The sequence below is a fragment of the Ranitomeya variabilis genome, chromosome 7, assembly GCF_051348905.1.
Source record: "Ranitomeya variabilis isolate aRanVar5 chromosome 7, aRanVar5.hap1, whole genome shotgun sequence".
NCBI lineage: Eukaryota > Metazoa > Chordata > Amphibia > Anura > Dendrobatidae > Ranitomeya > Ranitomeya variabilis.
The window spans coordinates 125,740,750-125,760,246 of record NC_135238.1 but is presented as its reverse complement, the minus strand read 5'-3'; the positions used below and the strand labels follow the sequence as shown (position 1 = coordinate 125,760,246).

The 19,497-nt window shown below is 46.3% G+C and overlaps 1 protein-coding gene across 1 annotated transcript in view; it reads left to right on the top strand.

Moving 5' to 3' along the window:
* The window catches only part of LOC143786365 (carboxypeptidase O-like), a 207,495-nt gene that overhangs the window by 160,972 nt on the left and 27,026 nt on the right, over positions 1-19,497 (top strand). The gene's annotated exons all lie outside the window — the stretch shown is intronic.

Here is a 19,497-nt window from a genome sequence, read left to right as displayed (position 1 = left end):
TGTATGTTCTCTCCGTGTTTGCGTTGGTTTCCTCCGGGCACTCCGGTTTCCTCCCACATTCAAAAGACATACTGATAGGGAATTTAGATTGTGAGCCCCATCGGGGACAGCGATGATAATGTGTACAAACTGTAAAGCGCTGCGTAATATGTTAGCGCTATATAAAAATAAAGATTATTATTATTATTATGGCACAGCAGCTGCTGTGTCTGTGCCAGCATTTACAGGTTTGAATTTAATCTCAACCTAAATTAAGAGATGGTGAAGAACCGGTGTAGACCTGCTGAGCATCTGCTCGTGCAACAGCTCAAACTGCTTTTCTGCTCAGCCACACTCAGGTGGAAAAAACATCATTTTCATCGACTACTATTGGTAGAAAAATTTATGGATAGTAACACCAGTAGTTTACTGAAAGTAAGTGCAGGCCTCCCTGTCTGAGAGCCCTACTGGTGTCCAAACATTTCCAAAAATTAGGGGCAGACAGCACTAAAGTGGCATCAATTTCCCCAGAGTAGAAATTGTATAATTGTGCATTTTGACAACTTTCTGTTACAGGGCAGGCTATTCCACTCCCTTTCTTTGGCAGCTGCAAAGCAGTATTACTATTATTATTTATTTTTATAGCGCCATTTATTCCATGGTGCTTTACATGTCAAAAGGGGTATAAATAATAAAAACAAGTACAATAATCTTAAACAATACAAGTCACCGACTGGTACTGGAGGCGAGAGAGGACCCTGCCCATGAGGGTTCGCACTCTACAAGGGATGGGTGAGGATACAGTAGGTGAGGGTAGAGCTGGTGGGACGATGGTTACTGTAGGCTATAGGCTTGTAGTAAAAGGTGGTTCTTCAGGTTCCTTCTTAAGATTTCCATGATAGGCAAGAGTCTCATATATTGATTTTGAAGTGTTCCAGAGTAGAGGAGATACGCAGGAGAAATCTTGTATGTGATTGTGGGAAGAGGAGATAATAGGTGAGCAGAGAAGGAGATCTTGTGAGGATTGGAGGTTGCATGCAGGTAAGTACTAGGAGACTAGGTCACAGATGTTTGGAGGAGACAGGTTGTGGATGGCTTTATATGCCATAGTTAGGGTTTTGAACTGGAGTCTCTGGGTAAAGGGGTGCCAGTGGAGGGATTGACAGAGAGGAGAGGCTGGGGATTAGATAGGTGGATTAGCCGGGCAGCAGAGTTTAGGATAGATTAAGAGGTCAAGACTGTAGAAGGGAGGCCACAAAGCAGGAGGTTGCAGTAGGCATGGATATGTGTTTTGAAGAGAGATCCGAGTCCAGGTTTACGCCGAAGCAGCGAGCTTGTGGGATGCCCTCATCTGTGCCTTGTAGATGAAGGCCAGATAGAGCATGTGCTCCAGTGGATGGCAAGTGCTGCAACAATTGGCCTCTCCTTCTCTTCCTCCACCTTAACGTCACATACAATAAAGGCCTCAGAGGTCAGAGAGGGCACCCCAATGTTCCTTGCTTCCCACCACATCACAGCTCTCCAACCACCCAACTGACTGTGGGGAACCACAGATCGGCGAGTCAGCAGGGCATTCCATAGGCATTAGAGGTCAGCTCCAATGATTCGCAGACTCAAGAGGAGGAAAGTATCTGCTCCAATGCCCAAACTTTTGTTCAGTTGGATCCAGGGCCAAACGAAATAGGGTCCAAGCAGAATCCAGACCCTTGTCACCAGATATTAACCCCCGGGGTGGAGGTGATCCTGATTAGACTCAGATACCTGAGGCACATGCGGATTGTACTGTGCTATCAGGGAAGGAAGAGGAGTAGGGAGATTCTGAGGGCAAGGAGTGGGAGAACAGAGAGGTTGACGATGAGGTTGTAGATCCCACTTGATGTGAACTCACAGGCACGCAGCTGAGTAGCTCAGCAGTGGAGGTGGTAACTATTCCCGCCTGGATGCGCTGCTGCAGAAAGCTTTTTTTGACCGATCTCAGACACCGAGCATATTTCCTATTTCTCAATCCACCGTAACATCTCCACCTGCACCTCATCCACAGTCCAGCAGTTTGTCGTGTTCACCCTGCTCCACCCTCTCTCAGCCCGGTAACCAGCTTTGGTCTCACAGATGTTGTCATGTAAAAGATTGTTTCCTTCTACACATGCCAAAGCTAAAAGCTTGAATTTCACCATCTTCAATCTGTTGACCACGGAATTCCTGCCTTTCTGCCTGGTGGATACAAATGTTTTCCAAAAGCTGATGGCCATCGCAATTCCCCAGTACCAGTTGCCCAGTCGCCATTACTTCTCTAAGAAAGATGTGCCTGCACTACACCAGCATGTCAAGCCAACATCACCCATTCTTTGAAAAAATCTATGTCTTCCAGGGTGCATTTCACCACTGGCATCTGGGCGAGCAAGCATGATCAGCAGCGTTACATCTTGGTGACTGGCACTGGGTGGGTAATTCTGATGGCTGTAGGGGCAGCGAGGTAGGGTCTGCTCCACAAGTTTTGGAATACCCAAGGCTTGCAGGGCGCTTGGCAATGGAGAACTAAACCACTACACTCTAGAGAATGGAGAACTAAACTACTAGGCAACAGGTGTTGGAGAACTAAACCACTACACACCAAGGGATGGTGAACTAAACCACTAAACACCAGTGGCCTGAGCTTGCTTGTCACGCCTTGGAGATTTTGTCATGTCTGGCAGCCAGCGTTCTCTCAGAACATGTATTCAGATCTGCTGGTTGTATCCTGATGGAAAAGCGAATCCAGCTGTCTCCTGAAAGTGTACACTACCTAATTTTCATAAAAAATGAACAAGTCATGGATCTCCAATGACTTTTGCACCCCAGTAGCAGACTGGGCAGGTTAGGCGAAGGTGTAGTTTATTTTGTGTGCTGCCTTGATCTCACGGTATTGTGAGACCTATGGCACCTTTGTAGTGTTGTAGCGCCCCCACTGCCGCAGGGCCGAGGGGTACCCGGTACCGGGCCTCTGAGTCTCTGTTCTGGGGTTGTCACGGTGGCTAGACCCGGCCCGTGACCCTGCTGAGGGGCGTACAATAAAGGTGGAGGTATGGTGATGATGTTGTGGTGGTGCGGTGCAGGTCGCAGTAAATAACGAGGACACCAGGTTGCAGTCTCTTTACCTCTTTACTGAAGGCTTCAGGACCCTCAGTCCGGAATACGGTTAACCGGGCTGCGCAAGTCCGGCCGGTCCGATGGCACCTCCAGAGTTCCCTTTGCAGGTGGAAATCTGTGCCTACCTTCTAGCGCTTGTGTGTTGTGGTCCTCCCCTGCTGTGCTTACGGGATAGTCCCCACAACTGTTGTGTCTGTTTCTGAAGTTCCCTCACAACTCGATTATGATGTTCTTCTTCGTCCCCCAGATGATATGGCTAGGACGCACCCGTATGACGGGTAGGCTCGGAGTTCTTCCGGGACCCTAGAGTCGCCCCTCTCCTGTTGTTGCCCCCTATGTCTTCTTAGGTGAATTGGGTGAGACAGCCCGCCTATAACTGACTGTCCTGCCGTAGGTTTGAAGTTAGGCCTGGAGCTCTATACTTCCTCGGCGTTCCGGCCACCGGCTGTGCGCCTCAGTAGGATGTTGCCTCGTCTTACAGCACGACTCCTACTGGTGTTTCTCCTTGTTGCGTTGATCTCGTTTCTCACTCAGCACAATAAACCTCGCTTCTTATCCTTTCTTGGGGTACCGCCGCTATCTCGTGCAGGCGCGGTCCCGTAACGTTCTCTCTGTTCGCTAGGCCTCTGTCAGGATCCCACCCCTGACAGTGGACCCCCCTGAGTCTCTCCCCGCAACACCCTCTGCCACAGGGTGTTGCCTGTTCGATTCCCAGTCAGCTTCTGTCTAACTTTCTGCCTAACCCCCAGTTTTACCAGATTGTGAGGCATGGCCTAATACATAGCACCCTTAGCTCCCCCTGGAGGCCAGACTGTGAAGTGTATTGGTGACTGTGATACCTGGTCAGAAGAACTCCATCAGTGCCATCAGACGTACCATAGCCCCCCTTAGCGGCGGAGCATCAGTACTACAACGACCAGGACTCTGGGGCGCTGCAGTGGGTTCTGTGGCTACTGTTGCTACTGCTGATGATGTTACTAACAATTTTTGAAATGTGGAGACTCCAAGTTGTGTGGTTTGCCTGTAGTGGAAGTTGTGTCAGAGCCCCATTATACTATTTCTACACTGAGGAAATCGATACCACTTTAGTGGTGTCTGCCCCTATTTTTTGGAAATATTTGAACTCCAAGTTGGGTCTCCTTCATGTGTGTTGCCTGTAGCAGTAGGGTTCCCAGACCGGCAAGCCTGCACTTACTTTTAGTAAACTACCTGTGTTACTGTCCTTAAATTTTTTAAACAATAGTAGTCTATGAAGCTGACTTTTGTTCCACCTGAGCGTGGCTGAGCTAGAAAAGCAGTTTGATATTTAGCATGAGGTATATCAGGGCTCCCAGCACAGCAGGCCTACACCGGTCCCTCGCCCACATTGTATTAATTTAAACTTAAATTCAAAACTCTAAATGCTGACCCAGATCCTGATACTTTATGTATGACCCATGGCTGAAAGCTGCTGTGCTATTATAAAATTTCTACTGTGGGCCAATTGATGCCACTTTTCCTGATGTCTGCCCCTAATTTTTGGAATTATTTGGACTCCAAGTTGGGTCTCCTTCATATGGGTTTTCTGAATTTGGCAGTGCTCTCAGAGCACCAGGCCTACTCCTGTCACTTATCCACCTGTTACTGATCAATGTTTAAGCTAGAAATGCTGGTCCAAGCCCTGTCCCAGAACCTGTCCCATTAATCCAAGCTGGGCACATAAAATATTTGTACAGTATGGACAGTTGGGTGGTTGAAGAGTTGTGACATGGGGGGGAAACAAGGGTAATTGGGGTGCCATTTCTGAGGATTGTACTGTGTGTGATGTTAAGGTGGAGGAAGAGGAGGAGAGGCCACTTGATGCAGTGCTTACCATCCAGTGGAACACATGCTTTTTCTGGCCATCATCTACAAGGCGTACCGCTACGTGGCTGCCAAAAAAAGATAGTCGAGTAGTCTGTCCAGTAACAGAAGTTGTCAGTTGTCTTTGGATAGGATGAGCCAGTGTTTGTTCAGTAGAGCTTTAAGTAGCCTATTCCATCTTTCACCATGACCTTGCTTTTTCCTACTTACAGTATGTTGGATGTACCCTTCCCCTCTTTCAACCAGTTTTTTCACAACCCTAGGCCCACACAAGTCAGTTATCTGTCAGTAAATTAACAATCCATATTTATTTCCTGTGATAGTCTGGCTGGACCACATAGTTAGCACAAAGGATTTTGATGCTGAAATGTGGACTCCTGGATGGACAACACAATTTGCACAAAGGATTTAGATTCTGAAATGTGGATTCATGTCTGGACCACATTATCAGCACAAACTATTTAGATTCTGAAAAGTGGACTCCTTTCTGCACCACACTATGAGCACAAATGATTTAGATTCTCAAATATGGACTCCAGGCTGCACCACACTATTAGCACAAATGATTTAGATTCTGGAAGGTCAACTTGACACATCTAGCTGAACTAGCTGGCAATAAACATCTTAGCTACCTATTTCACTACTTGCAGCAGGAGCAGCCTCTCTGTGCTGTTACACTGACAAAATGGAGCAAAAACAATGCTTTTTATATGGAGAGGGACATCAGCAGCCAATTACAGAAGCCCTTGAGCCTGGAATTTGTGGATGGTTTCTGTGCCCTGATTAGCAGCCAGAATCCCACACATTAAGTTAATTTAAAAAAATACCATCTGCCACTACTCTTGACATGTCCCCAAACCCTCCTCTCAGCAAACACATACCCCCCTCATCATACAGCACCACTATCCTAGCCAAAGTCCTAACAAAAGCATTAGTGAAAACTCAATGATTTACTGAGCTTTGACTGAATTTTTCTTATTTTGAGGAAAAATGCTCGAGAATCCGAACACGAATCTGAACGTGCAATGTTAGTACCGAGGTTGAGATTAGCAAATGTTTTCTGAACAAGTTAATTTCTACTTTTAATGTCAGGAATCAAATCACAAGTAAACCTATCAATGTTGGTATGAAGTATGAGCAAATGTAGTTAGTGTTCCGATATAGATTAATACTACGTTGTTGCAGTGCTCACAGTGATCCGGAAGGTCATGCTTTCTGAGACACTGAATGAAAAAAGACTGCCACCCTGAGCATTTGGTTCCTGAACATTGAGTCTTCTTATCAGTGAACTCAAGTCAACATGACACAACTGCTGGACTCTGCTTTGATAGCTTTGGTATGTAGCCGATGAAAAACAGCAAGATAAGGAATAAATCACTGTATTCTCAGTTATAAATTAAAAGGCCACTTTAGGCCTGTGACTTACAAAACCCACAAGAGATGGTGGTGTTCCAGTGTAGGATGCTAGCAGGTGCGTAGGATGCAGTGACACACAGGAGGCAGATCAAGGGTTAACAGTGATTTTATGTAACACTATAATAAATCAAGCAGGGGGGTATTATTGTAAAGGTAACAACAGTTCAACTTATCAGTCTCTGGGCCTTGGTAAGAGGTGGATGGAAGATCCCTCGGTGACGGCGCAGGCAAAACGAGAAGTCTCCAAGCCAGTCCCGCAGAAAGGCGATGCACTGGCTCCTTGTGGTGGTGGATCCTCCGTGTCCTTCTGCACGTGGTCTCCTGGTCCAGGCACGAGATGTTGGAGAGGTGTTGGTCCACGGCACAGCGGAAGTAACAAAATGTTCAGCAGACAAGGCCGCAGAAGTAGTATGCAGTCCAGCACCTCTGTGGTGGTGAGCGGAACCATGCTCTGAAGTCCGTACTGGTCACTATACAGTGCAGTAATGTCTCTGGGCCCTGAGCCGTCAGGCAAGGTGACACCACTCAGTGGATGAGAAGGCATGGAGAGCTAGAGTGGGTAAGTCGAGAGGGAGTCAACATCTCTGTGCTCTCATGCTGGTTCCCCACCAAAAAGCCCCATCTTCCCAGGCACACCGCTATTTAAGTCGGACATGTCCCCATCATTTAGGTGTCCTGAACTGCTCCGGTCTGAAATCTCTTTCCCCCGTAATAATGGTGACAGCCCTGATAGTTCCGGCCCAGACACACAAGAGGGACCTTTACCGTGGCTCTCCTCCCTACACCAGAACAAGTGCTACAATAATAAACAGTGCATTGTGAATTGCTGGTGATTAGAGATGAGCGAACCTGTCAACATTAGGTTCGGTTTGGATTTACTGAACTGACATCTTTTTGCCAAACAGTTCACCAAATGGTTCGATGAATGTACACGAACCCCATTAGGTTCAATGGGAGGCAAAACCAAACACATAGACAACACCTTAAGGAGTGACAAATATCTTCCAAAACAGCTAAAATTAGGGGCACATACCAGAAAATGTTGCATCAATTGACCCACAGTAGAGGACCTGGTGGTTAAGAAAGTGTTATAAGCCTTCTTAGGTGGGAGACCTCACACTGCATGCAACACCTACATTTTTTAAAAAATTATTCTAGCCACACTCAGATGACACAAACATCAGGTTTATAGACTACTATTATTAGAAAAATGTAAGAATAGTAACACAGGTAGTTGACTGATCAATTGAGCTGCAGTAGCTAATTGGGCCTCATGGCTGCACCACTATAGTAGGCCTAATGATTTTTATGTGGAAATCTGACCTTCTGATTTGCCACTGAAACACAGTTTTAGCACAAAAGATTTGGCATAGCAAATGGGGCTTCCAGAAACTGCCACACAGTTTTTGCACAATCTACTTCTGGTAGGTTGTGTAAACACTGTTAGGTACTGGAAAATCGATTTCACACAGGATAAGTTCACTTTCAGCAGCGCTAGCACACGAGAATCCTCTCTGCACTGTGACTCTGAGCATATAGCGCCAGCAAAACAAGATGTCGCTTTTTTTATATGGCCAGGGACATGTTACTTCGGCAACCAATCACAGAAGACCTTGTGTCATGACGATGTGGATGGTTTCTGCTTCCTGATATGTTTTTGGAATCAACACACAAAAAGTTAAGGGAAGAAAAAAAATGCGCCGCTGCTGTAACCTCTCCACATGCTCCTTTGACCTAAAACACCCCCTCCCCTCATCAAACATGTCCCCCCGCCCCCCACACCTGCTTATCATACAGTACCACTATGCTATCCAAAGTAATAACAAAAACATTAGTGGAAACACGATGATTTACTAAACTGTGACCGACTTTTGCTGACTTTGAGTAAAAATGCTTGTAAAAGTGAACACAAATCCGAATGTGCTACGTTCGTGCTGAATTTGAGATTGACTAACATTTTCCGAAAACTTTTGCTCATCTCTAGTGGTGATAGTACAGCAAAGAAATACTGTGGGTCAGAGATTCAAAGTTAGGTAAGTGTGCATTTGTTATTGATTTTTTTACTGGGTCACTAATACTTATTATAAGACACTCTGACCAACATTATTATTGAAGGAGGCAGGATGTCAAATATTGTTATTGAAAGGACAAAATTACACACAGTAGGCATTATTGATTGAAGACACTTTGAGCAGTATTATTGGTTAAAGTGAGCAGCAAACTGCCTACATTATTCATTATTATCTGCTAAATGGGCATTGTTAATTTTTAAGAGGCACTCAAGTGGCATTATTATTTTCTAGGGGTATAGCAACAATATGCTCATCATTGAGGTAGCAACAGAATGGGGAACTTGAGTAGGTTGGGAATAGATGGGGCAGTGCTGAAGATATAGGAAATAAAATATATTGCAAATTCTGTATCTGAGTCGTGGCTGAAAGAAAATGTCATCATGGCGGCTTGGCCACATAGAAAACACAGTCACCTGTGAGTCACTGTATATAGATGTACTATATTCTCTTATATGGTCTGCAGAAGTAGTATCTACTAGGGTTGAGCGAAACGGGTCGATCATTTTCAAAAGTCGCCGACTTTTGGCTAAGTCGGCGTCTCATGAAACCCGATCCGACCCCTGTGCTTGTCGGCCATGCGGTACGCGACTTTCGCGCCAAAGTCGCGTTTCAATGACGCTAAAAGCGCCATTTCTCAGCCAATGAAGGTGAACGCAGAGTGTGGGCAGCGTGATGACATAGATCCTGGTCCCCACCATCTTAGAGAAGGGCATTGCAGTGATTGGCTTGCTGTCTGCGGCGTCACAGGGGCTATAAAGGGGCGTTCCCGCCGACCGCCATCTTACTGCTGCTGATCTGAGCTTAGGGAGAGGTTGCTGCCGCTTCGTCAGAAGCAGGGAGAGCGTTAGGCAGGGTCCACTAACCACCAAACCGCTTGTGCTGTAGCGATTTCCACTGTCCAACACCACCTTCGGTGTGCAGGAACAGTGGAAGCTAATTTTTTTTTTTTTCTCTCAGCGCTGTAGCTCATTGGGCTGCCCTAGAAGGCTCCGTGATAGCTGTATTGCTGTGTGTACGCCACTGTGGAAACCAACTGCTTTTTTCAAAGCACATATCCTCTTGTTCCTTTCTGCACAGCTATCTTTTTTGTTTGTCCACACTTTTTATTTAATTTGTGCATCAGTCCACTCCTATTGCTGCCTGCCATACCTGGCTTAGATTACTGCAGGGAGATAGTAATTGTAGGACAGTCCCTGTTTTTTTTTTTTTTTTTTTTTGTGGGAGATTAAGATTGGCATTTCTGCTACAGTGCCATCCCTGTGTGTGCCATCTCTCACTGAGTGGGCCATAGAAAGCCTATTTATTTTTTCCGTGATTTGTGTTCTAAATTCTACCTCAACACAAAAACACTACATCAATCAGTGGTAGAAAAATATTGGCCTCAGTCAGGGCTTGTGTGCCACTGCTGTGTGTGCTATCTCTTATTCAGTGGGCTATAGAAAGCCTATTTATTTATTTATTTTTTTTCTTATTATTTGGTTTCTAAAGTCTCCCTGAAAAAAAAAATAAAAAATAAAAAAACAGTGGGAGAGTAATATTGCCCTTTCAGCTTGTGTGCCAGTCTTGACTCCTGGGTGTGCCACCTCTCTCTCTAATTGTGGGCCATAGAAAGCCTTTTTTTTTTTTTTTTTTTAAATATTATTGGGTTTCTAAAGTCTCCCTTAAAAAACAAAAAATACATAAAAAAACAGTGGGAGAGTAATATTGCCCTTTCAGCTTGTGTGCCAGTCTTGACTCCTGGGTGTGCCACCTCTCTCTCTAATTGTGGGCCATAGAAAGCCTTTTTTTTTTTTAAATATTATTGGGTTTCTAAAGTCTCCCTTAAAAAACAAAAAATACATAAAAAAACAGTGGGAGAGTAATATTGCCCTTTCAGCTTGTGTGCCAGTCTTGACTCCTGGGTGTGCCACCTCTCTCTCTAATTGTGGGCCATAGAAAGCCTTTTTTTTTTTTTTTTTTTTAAATATTATTGGGTTTCTAAAGTCTCCCTTAAAAAACAAAAAATACATAAAAAAACAGTGGGAGAGTAATATTGCCCTTTCAGCTTGTGTGCCAGTCTTGACTCCTGGGTGTGCCACCTCTCTCTCTCATTCAGCGGGCCATATAAAGGCTATTTATTTTTTTGGGTTTTTTAATATTATTTGGTTTCTAAAGTCTCCCTGAAAAAAAAAATAAAAAATAAAAAACAGTGGGAGAGTAATATTGCCCTTTCAGCTTGTGTGCCAGTCTTGACTCCTGGGTGTGCCACCTCTCTCTCTAATTGTGGGCCATAGAAAGCCTTTTTTTTTTTTAAATATTATTGGGTTTCTAAAGTCTCCCTTAAAAAACAAAAAATACATAAAAAAACAGTGGGAGAGTAATATTGCCCTTTCAGCTTGTGTGCCAGTCTTGACTCCTGGGTGTGCCACCTCTCTCCCTCTCATTCAGTGGGCCATAGAAAGCCTATTTTTTTTTTTTTTTAAATATTATTGGGTTTCTAAAGTCTCCCTTAAAAAACAAAAAATACATAAAAAAACAGTGGGAGAGTAATATTGCCCTTTCAGCTTGTGTGCCAGTCTTGACTCCTGGGTGTGCCACCTCTCTCCCTCTCATTCAGTGGGCCATAGAAAGCCTTTTTTTTTTTTTTTTTTTAAATATTATTGGGTTTCTAAAGTCTCCCTTAAAAAACAAAAAATACACAAAAAAACAGTGGGAGAGTAATATTGCCCTTTCAGCTTGTGTGCCAGTCTTGACTCCTGGGTGTGCCACCTCTCTCTCATTCAGTGGGCCATAGAAAGCATTTATTTTTTTTTTCCTTGATTTGTGTTCTAAAATCTACCTCAACACAAAAACACTACATCAATCAGTGGGAGAAAAATATTGGCCTCAGTCAGGGCTTGTGTGCCACTGCTGTGTGTGCTATCTCTCATTCAGTGGGCTATAGAAAGCCTATTTATTTATTTATTTTTTTTCTTATTATTTGGTTTCTAAAGTCTCCCTGAAAAAAAAAAAATACATAAAAAAACAGTGGGAGAGTAATATTGCCCTTTCAGCTTGTGTGCCTGTCTTGACTCCTGGGTGTGCCACCTCTCTCTCTCATTCAGTGGGCCATAGAAAGGCTATTTATTTTTTTGGTTTTTTTAATATTGTTTGGTTTCTAAAGTCTCCCTGAAAAAAACAAAAACATAAAAAAACAGTGGGAGAGTAATATTGCCCTTTCAGCTTGTGTGCCAGTCTTGACTCCTGGGTGTGCCACCTCTCTCCCTCTCATTCAGTGGGCCATAGAAAGCCTATTTATTTTTTTTTTTAAATATTATTGGGTTTCTAAAGTCTCCCTTAAAAAACAAAAAATACATAAAAAAACAGTGGGAGAGTAATATTGCCCTTTCAGCTTGTGTGCCAGTCTTGACTCCTGGGTGTGCCACCTCTCTCTCTCATTCAGTGGGCCATAGAAAGGCTATTTATTTTTTTGGTTTTTTTAATATTATTTGGTTTCTAAAGTCTCCCTGAAAATAAAAAAAAAAAAACTTAAAAAAACAGTGGGAGAGTAATATTGCCCTTTCAGCTTGTGCGCCAGTCTTGACTCCTGGGTGTGCCACCTCTCTCTCTCTAATTGTGGGCCATAGAAAGCCTTTTTTTGTTTGTTTTTTTTTAAATATTATTTGGTTTCTAAAGTCTCCCTGAGAAAAAAAAATAAATAAATTAGGTGGGAGATTAATATTGACATTAGTGCTTGAGTGACAGTCCTGCGTGTGTGTCATCTCTGTGATTTTGTGCCACAGAAAACAGAGTGTGTAACATTGTGCCTGATTTTCCTTGTGGTCTCACCAACCTGTTAAGGGATATTGAAATCATACTGAAGTTATAGCTCACCGTGTAAGTTGTTTGACAGCAACAAATAAAGTTACTTTGGTTAAGATTTTAAAACAATGAGGAAGTCTGGTGCAAGAGGTCGTCGTGGGCGTTCATTGTCAGCTGGTAATGATGGTAGTGGTAGTGGAGCATCAGGTGGTCGTGGGGATAAAAATATTCCACCTAAGTCTGGAGCTGTGGAGCCAGTTTCGTCGTCAGGCTACACAAGGCCTCGAACGCTCTCTTTTCTGGGAGTAGGAAAACCGCTTTTAAAGGCGGAGCAGCAACAGCAAGTTTTGGCTTACATTGCAGACTCAGCCTCTAGCTCTTTTGCCTCCTCTTCAGAAACTGGTAAATGTAAAAGCAGCGCGTCGCTTGTGGATGTTCACGGTCAGGGACAAGTCGCTTCCTTGTCCTCCTCAGCAAAAACTACAACAAGAGAGAAGGATGCAGCAGGCGACACAACGGGTCACTCCATGGAGCTCTTTACACATACCGTCCCTGGCTTAGAAAGTGAAACATTTAACAGGCCATGCCCATTACAAGTAGATTCTGACATGGAGTGCACTGATGCACAGCCACAGCCAGAGTACTATGCTGCTCCTTTGACTCAGACCACCACATTGCCCTCTCAGGGTACAGATCCACAATCAGACCCTGATGAGACTATGTTGCCCCGCCACGAACGCTATACCACCGACCGACACAGTGACACAGACGAAGTTGCACACGAGCTCGAAGAGGAGGTAATAGATGACCCAGTTATTGACCCCGATTGGCAGCCATTGGGGGAACAGGGTGCAGGCGGCAGTAGTTCAGAAGCGGAGGTGGAGGAGGGGCCGCAGCAGGCATCAACATCGCAACAGGTTCCATCTGCCGGGCCCGTATCTGGCCCAAAACGCGTGTCAAAGCCAAAACCTGTTGGAGGACAGCGTGGCCATCCGGTTAAAGCTCAGTCTGCAATCCCTGAAAAGGGATCCGAGTCTAGGAAGAGTGCAGTCTGGCATTTTTTTAAACAACATCCAACTGATCAGCGCAAAGTCATCTGTCAAAAATGTTCAACTAGCTTAAGCAGAGGTCAGAATCTGAAAAGTCTAAATACTAGTTGCATGCATAGACACTTAACCACCATGCATTTTCAAGCCTGGACTAACTACCAAACGTCCCTTAAGGTTGTAGCACCCTTGGCCAATGAAGCTAGTCAGCAACGCAACATCCCTTCCGTCACTGTAAGGCCACCATTTTCCGCACCACCGGCAGTATCTGTGCAGGTTTCTTTGCCAGCCAAAAGCAGTCAGGGTCACGGAATCACCAGTTTTGTAGGAGGAAATATTGCATCTAGGGCACCGGCGGAAACAATACCGTCTCCAACCGTCTCTCAGTCTGCCATGTACACCGGCACACCCGAAAGTTCCACGATCTCCAGCTCTCCAGTCCAGCTCACCCTACATGAGACTCTGGTTAGAAAAAGGAAGTACTTATCCTCGCATCCGCGTACACAGGGTTTTAACGCCCACATAGCTAGACTAATCTCGTTAGAGATGATGCCCTACCGGTTAGTTGAAAGCGAAGCTTTCAAAGCCCTGATGGAGTACGCTGAACCACGATACGAGCTACCCAGTCGACACTTTTTTTCCAGAAAAGCCATCCCAGCCCTGCACCAGCATGTTAAACAGCGCATCGTCCATGCACTCAGGCAATCTGTGAGTACAAAGGTGCACCTGACTACAGATGCATGGACCAGTAGGCATGGCCAGGGACGTTATGTGTCCATCACGGCACACTGGGTGAATGTGGTGGATGCAGGGTCCACAGGCGACATCAATTTAGGGACAGTTGTGCCTAGCCCACGGTCTAGGAAACAGTTGGCTGTAGGCGTTCGCACCCCCTCCTCCTCCTCCTCCTCCTCCTCCTCGTCCTCCTGCAGAAGCTACAGGTCTTCCACAGAACGCAGTCTGCCAACCACTCCATCGGCAGATGACACTGTTGCACACCAGTTGTCCCATTATGGGCCAGCTACTGCCAAGCGTCAGCAGGCTGTATTGGCTATGAAGTGTTTGGGCGACAACAGACACACCGCGGAAGTTCTGTCCGAGTTCTTGCAACAAGAAACGCAGTCGTGGCTGGGCACAGTAGATCTTGAGGCAGGCAAGGTAGTGAGTGATAACGGAAGGAATTTCATGGCTGCCATCTCCCTTTCCCAACTGAAACACATTCCTTGCCTGGCTCACACCTTAAACCTGGTGGTGCAGTGCTTATTGAAAACTTATCCTGGGTTCTCCGACCTGCTCCTCAAAGTGCGTGCACTTTGCTCACATATCCGACGTTCGCCTGTACACGCCAGTCGTATGCAGACCTATCAGCGGTCTTTGAACCTTCCCCAGCATCGCCTAATCATAGACGTTGCAACAAGGTGGAACTCAACACTGCACATGCTTCAGAGACTGTGCGAACAGAGGCGTGCTGTTATTTATTTGTGGGAGGATACACGGGCAGGCAGTAGGATGGCAGACATGGAGTTGTCAGGTGTGCAGTGGTCTAAGATACAAGACATGTGTCAAGTCCTTCAGTGTTTTGAGGAATGCACACGGCTGGTTAGTGCAGACAACGCCGTAATAAGCATGAGCATCCCCCTAATGCGTCTGCTGATGCAAAGTTTGACGCACATAAAGGAGCAGGCGTCTGCACCAGAGGAAGAGGAAAGCCTTGATGACAGTCAGCCATTGTCTGGTCAGGGCAGTGTACAGGACGAGGTAGCGGGCGAAGAGGAGGTGGAGGACGAGGAGGATGATGGGGATGAGTATATTTTTAATGCCGAACCTTTCCCGGGGGCACAGGAAATTGGTTGCGTGTCACGGCCGGGTTCTGGTTTTTTTCATGGCGGATTATGCCTTACGTATCCTAGAAAGGGACACACGCATTACGAAAATGATGAACGATGACGATTACTGGTTGGCCTGCCTCCTTGATCCACGCTATAAAGGCAAATTGCAAAATATTATGCCACATGAGAACTTGGAACTAATATTAGCAACCAAACAATCAACTCTTGTTGACCGTTTGCTTCAGGCATTCCCAGCACACAGCGCACGTGATCGTTCTCACACGAGCTCCAGGGGGCAGCAGACTAGGAGTGTTAGGGGTGCACACATCAGAAGTGGCGTTGGACAGAGGGGTTTTCTGACCAGGTTGTGGAGTGATTTTGCTATGACCGCAGACAGGACAGGTACTGCTGCATCAATTGAAAGTGACAGGAGACAACATTTGTCCAGTATGGTTACTAACTATTTTTCATCCCTTATCGATGTTCTCCCTCAACCGTCATTCCCTTTTGATTACTGGGCCTCCAAATTAGACACCTGGCCAGAATTGGCAGAATATGCATTGCAGGAGCTTGCTTGCCCGGCAGCAAGTGTCCTATCAGAAAGAGTATTCAGTGCTGCAGGTTCAATATTAACCAAAAAAAGGACTCGTCTGGCTACCCAAAATGTTGACGATCTAACATTCATTAAAATGAACCACAACTGGATTTTGAAATCTTTTGCCCCACCTTGCCCGGCCGACACCTAGCTTTCCTATGAAAAGCTCTTGCCTGTGAATTACTTTTCTAATGTCTAATTTGCTGCAGCTGATTGTACAGCATACGACATGTTTACACCTCCCTAAATGGCCAAACTCCCCACACGGGGCCGTGGTATCGCGACTTTGCGCAAGCACCCGTGAGACTGCTGTTTGTCTGAAGAGGTGGGTGTGCTCGCTTTTGGTTGACGGCATTGCTACTGGGTCCCTCATAGTACAATGTAGTGTCTCTGGCGGTGGTGGTGCGCACCCAACGTCAGACACACCGTTGTAACATGAGGGGCCCTGGGGCGGTCCCGCCGGCCTCAAGAGAGTTCCCCCCTACCCCAGCTCAAAATGTGCTCTACCACGTGCAAAATTATGTCGCACAGCTCCACCAATCTTTAGTCTATTCGCTGACATCATTCAATGTCTGGCACTGACAATACAAATTTGTAGACATCTATGATGCAACTTAAAGTAGTCTGTGTCTGTGTCCTATATTGGCACCATTAAATAGTTACTGCCAAATTACTATGTCAGAAACTCAGTAGATGAGCCCACCCCTGTACCTAAGTATGCCACCTTTTTTTTTGTTTTGGTTGTTTTGCGAGACATTAACATCTATTTATATTTTGGGAGTACTGGGACAGACACTCCTTGCACTACTCCTCCACTCACCACCAAGCTGCCTGCCCGTGTATCCATGTAACCGCTGTAAAACTGCCATGAGCCTATTGTTTGTTATTTTAGGCCTTTGATAGCCTGTCTGCGGTCCCTACTTTAAATACTCCTCCACTCACCACCAAGCTGCCTGCCCGTGTATCCATGTAACCGCTGTAAAACTGCCATGAGCCTATTGTTTGTTATTTTAGGCCTTTGATAGCCTGTCTGCGGTCCCTACTTTAAATACTCCTCCACTCACCACCAAGCTGCCTGCCCGTGTATCCATGTAACCGCTGTAAAACTGCCATGAGCCTATTGTTTGTTATTTTAGGCCTTTGATAGCCTGTCTGCGGTCCCTACTTTAAATACTCCTCCACTCACCACCAAGCTGCCTGCCCGTGTATCCATGTAACCGCTGTAAAACTGCCATGAGCCTATTGTTTGTTATTTTAGGCCTTTGATAGCCTGTCTGCGGTCCCTACTTTAAATACTCCTCCACTCACCACCAAGCTGCCTGCCCGTGTATCCATGTAACCGCTGTAAAACTGCCATGAGCCTATTGTTTGTTATTTTAGGCCTTTGATAGCCTGTCTGCGGTCCCTACTTTAAATACTCCTCCACTCATCACCAGCTGGCTGCCCGTGTATCCATGTAACCGCTGTAAAACTGCCATGAGCCTATTGTTTGTTATTTTAGGCCTTTGATAGCCTGTCTGCGGTCCCTACTTTAAATACTCCTCCACTCACCACCAAGCTGCCTGCCCGTGTATCCATGTAACCGCTGTAAAACTGCCATGAGCCTATTGTTTGTTATTTTAGGCCTTTGATAGCCTGTCTGCGGTCCCTACTTTAAATACTCCTCCACTCACCACCAAGCTGCCTGCCCGTGTATCCATGTAACCGCTGTAAAACTGCCATGAGCCTATTGTTTGTTATTTTAGGCCTTTGATAGCCTGTCTGCGGTCCCTACTTTAAATACTCCTCCACTCACCACCAAGCTGCCTGCCCGTGTATCCATGTAACCGCTGTAAAACTGCCATGAGCCTATTGTTTGTTATTTTAGGCCTTTGATAGCCTGTCTGCGGTCCCTACTTTAAATACTCCTCCACTCACCACCAAGCTGCCTGCCCGTGTATCCATGTAACCGCTGTAAAACTGCCATGAGCCTATTGTTTGTTATTTTAGGCCTTTGATAGCCTGTCTGCGGTCCCTACTTTAAATACTCCTCCACTCACCACCAAGCTGCCTGCCCGTGTATCCATGTAACCGCTGTAAAACTGCCATGAGCCTATTGTTTGTTATTTTAGGCCTTTGATAGCCTGTCTGCGGTCCCTACTTTAAATACTCCTCCACTCACTACCAAGCTGCCTGCCCGTGTATCCATGTAACCGCTGTAAAACTGCCATGAGCCTATTGTTTGTTATTTTAGGCCTTTGATAGCCTGTCTGCGGTCCCTACTTTAAATACTCCTCCACTCACCACCAAGCTGCCTGTGTATCCATGTAACCGCTGTAAAACTGCCATGAGCCTATTGTTTGTTATTTTAGGCCTTTGATAGCCTGTCTGCGGTCCCTACTTTAAATACTCCTCCACTCACCACCAAGCTGCCTGCCCGTGTATCCATGTAACCGCTGTAAAACTGCCATGAGCCTATTGTTTGTTATTTTAGGCCTTCGAAGCCTGTCTGCGGTCCCTCCTTCCACTAGGCCTCCACTGACCAGACCACTGCTGCCCGTGTACCCCTGGAACCAATTTTAAAGTGCCTACAGCCAGCCCATTTTATTGTGTTAGGCCTTCGAAGCCTGTCTGCGGTCCCTCCTTCCACTAGGCCTCCACTGACCAGACCACTGCTGCCCGTGTACCCCTGGAACCAATGTTAAAGTGCCTACAGCCAGCCCATTTTATTGTGTTAGGCCTTCGAAGCCTGTCTGCGGTCCCTCCTTCCACTAGGCCTCCACTGACCAGACCACTGCTGCCCGTGTACCCCTGGAACCAATTTTAAAGTGCCTACAGCCAGCCCATTTTATTGTGTTAGGCCTTCGAAGCCTGTCTGCGGTCCCTCCTTCCACTAGGCCTCCACTGACCAGACCACTGCTGCCCGTGTACCCCTGGAACCAATGTTAAAGTGCCTACAGCCAGCCCATTTTATTGTGTTAGGCCTTCGAAGCCTGTCTGCGGTCCCTCCTTCCACTAGGCCTCCACTGACCAGACCACTGCTGCCCGTGTACCCCTGGAACCAATTTTAAAGTGCCTACAGCCAGCCCATTTTATTGTGTTAGGCCTTCGAAGCCTGTCTGCGGTCCCTCCTTCCACTAGGCCTCCACTGACTAGACCACTGCTGCCCGTGTACCCCTGGAACCAATTTTAAAGTGCCTACAGCCAGCCCATTTTATTGTGTTAGGCCTTCGAAGCCTGTCTGCGGTCCCTCCTTCCACTAGGCCTCCACTGACCAGATCACTGCTGCCCGTGTACCCCTGGAACCAATGTTAAAGTGCCTACAGCCAGCCCATTTTATTGTGTTAGGCCTTCGAAGCCTGTCTGCGGTCCCTCCTTCCACTAGGCCTCCACTGACCAGACCACTGCTGCCCGTGTACCCCTGGAACCAATTTTAAAGTGCCTACAGCCAGCCCATTTTATTGTGTTAGGCCTTCGAAGCCTGTCTGCGGTCCCTCCTTCCACTAGGCCTCCACTGACCAGACCACTGCTGCCCGTGTACCCCTGGAACCAATGTTAAAGTGCCTACAGCCAGCCCATTTTATTGTGTTAGGCCTTCGAAGCCTGTCTGCGGTCCCTCCTTCCACTAGGCCTCCACTGACCATACCACTGCTGCCCGTGTACCCCTGGAACCAATTTTAAAGTGCCTACAGCCAGCCCATTTTATTGTGTTAGGCCTTCGAAGCCTGTCTGCGGTCCCTCCTTCCACTAGGCCTCCACTGACTAGACCACTGCTGCCCGTGTACCCCTGGAACCAATTTTAAAGTGCCTACAGCCAGCCCATTTTATTGTGT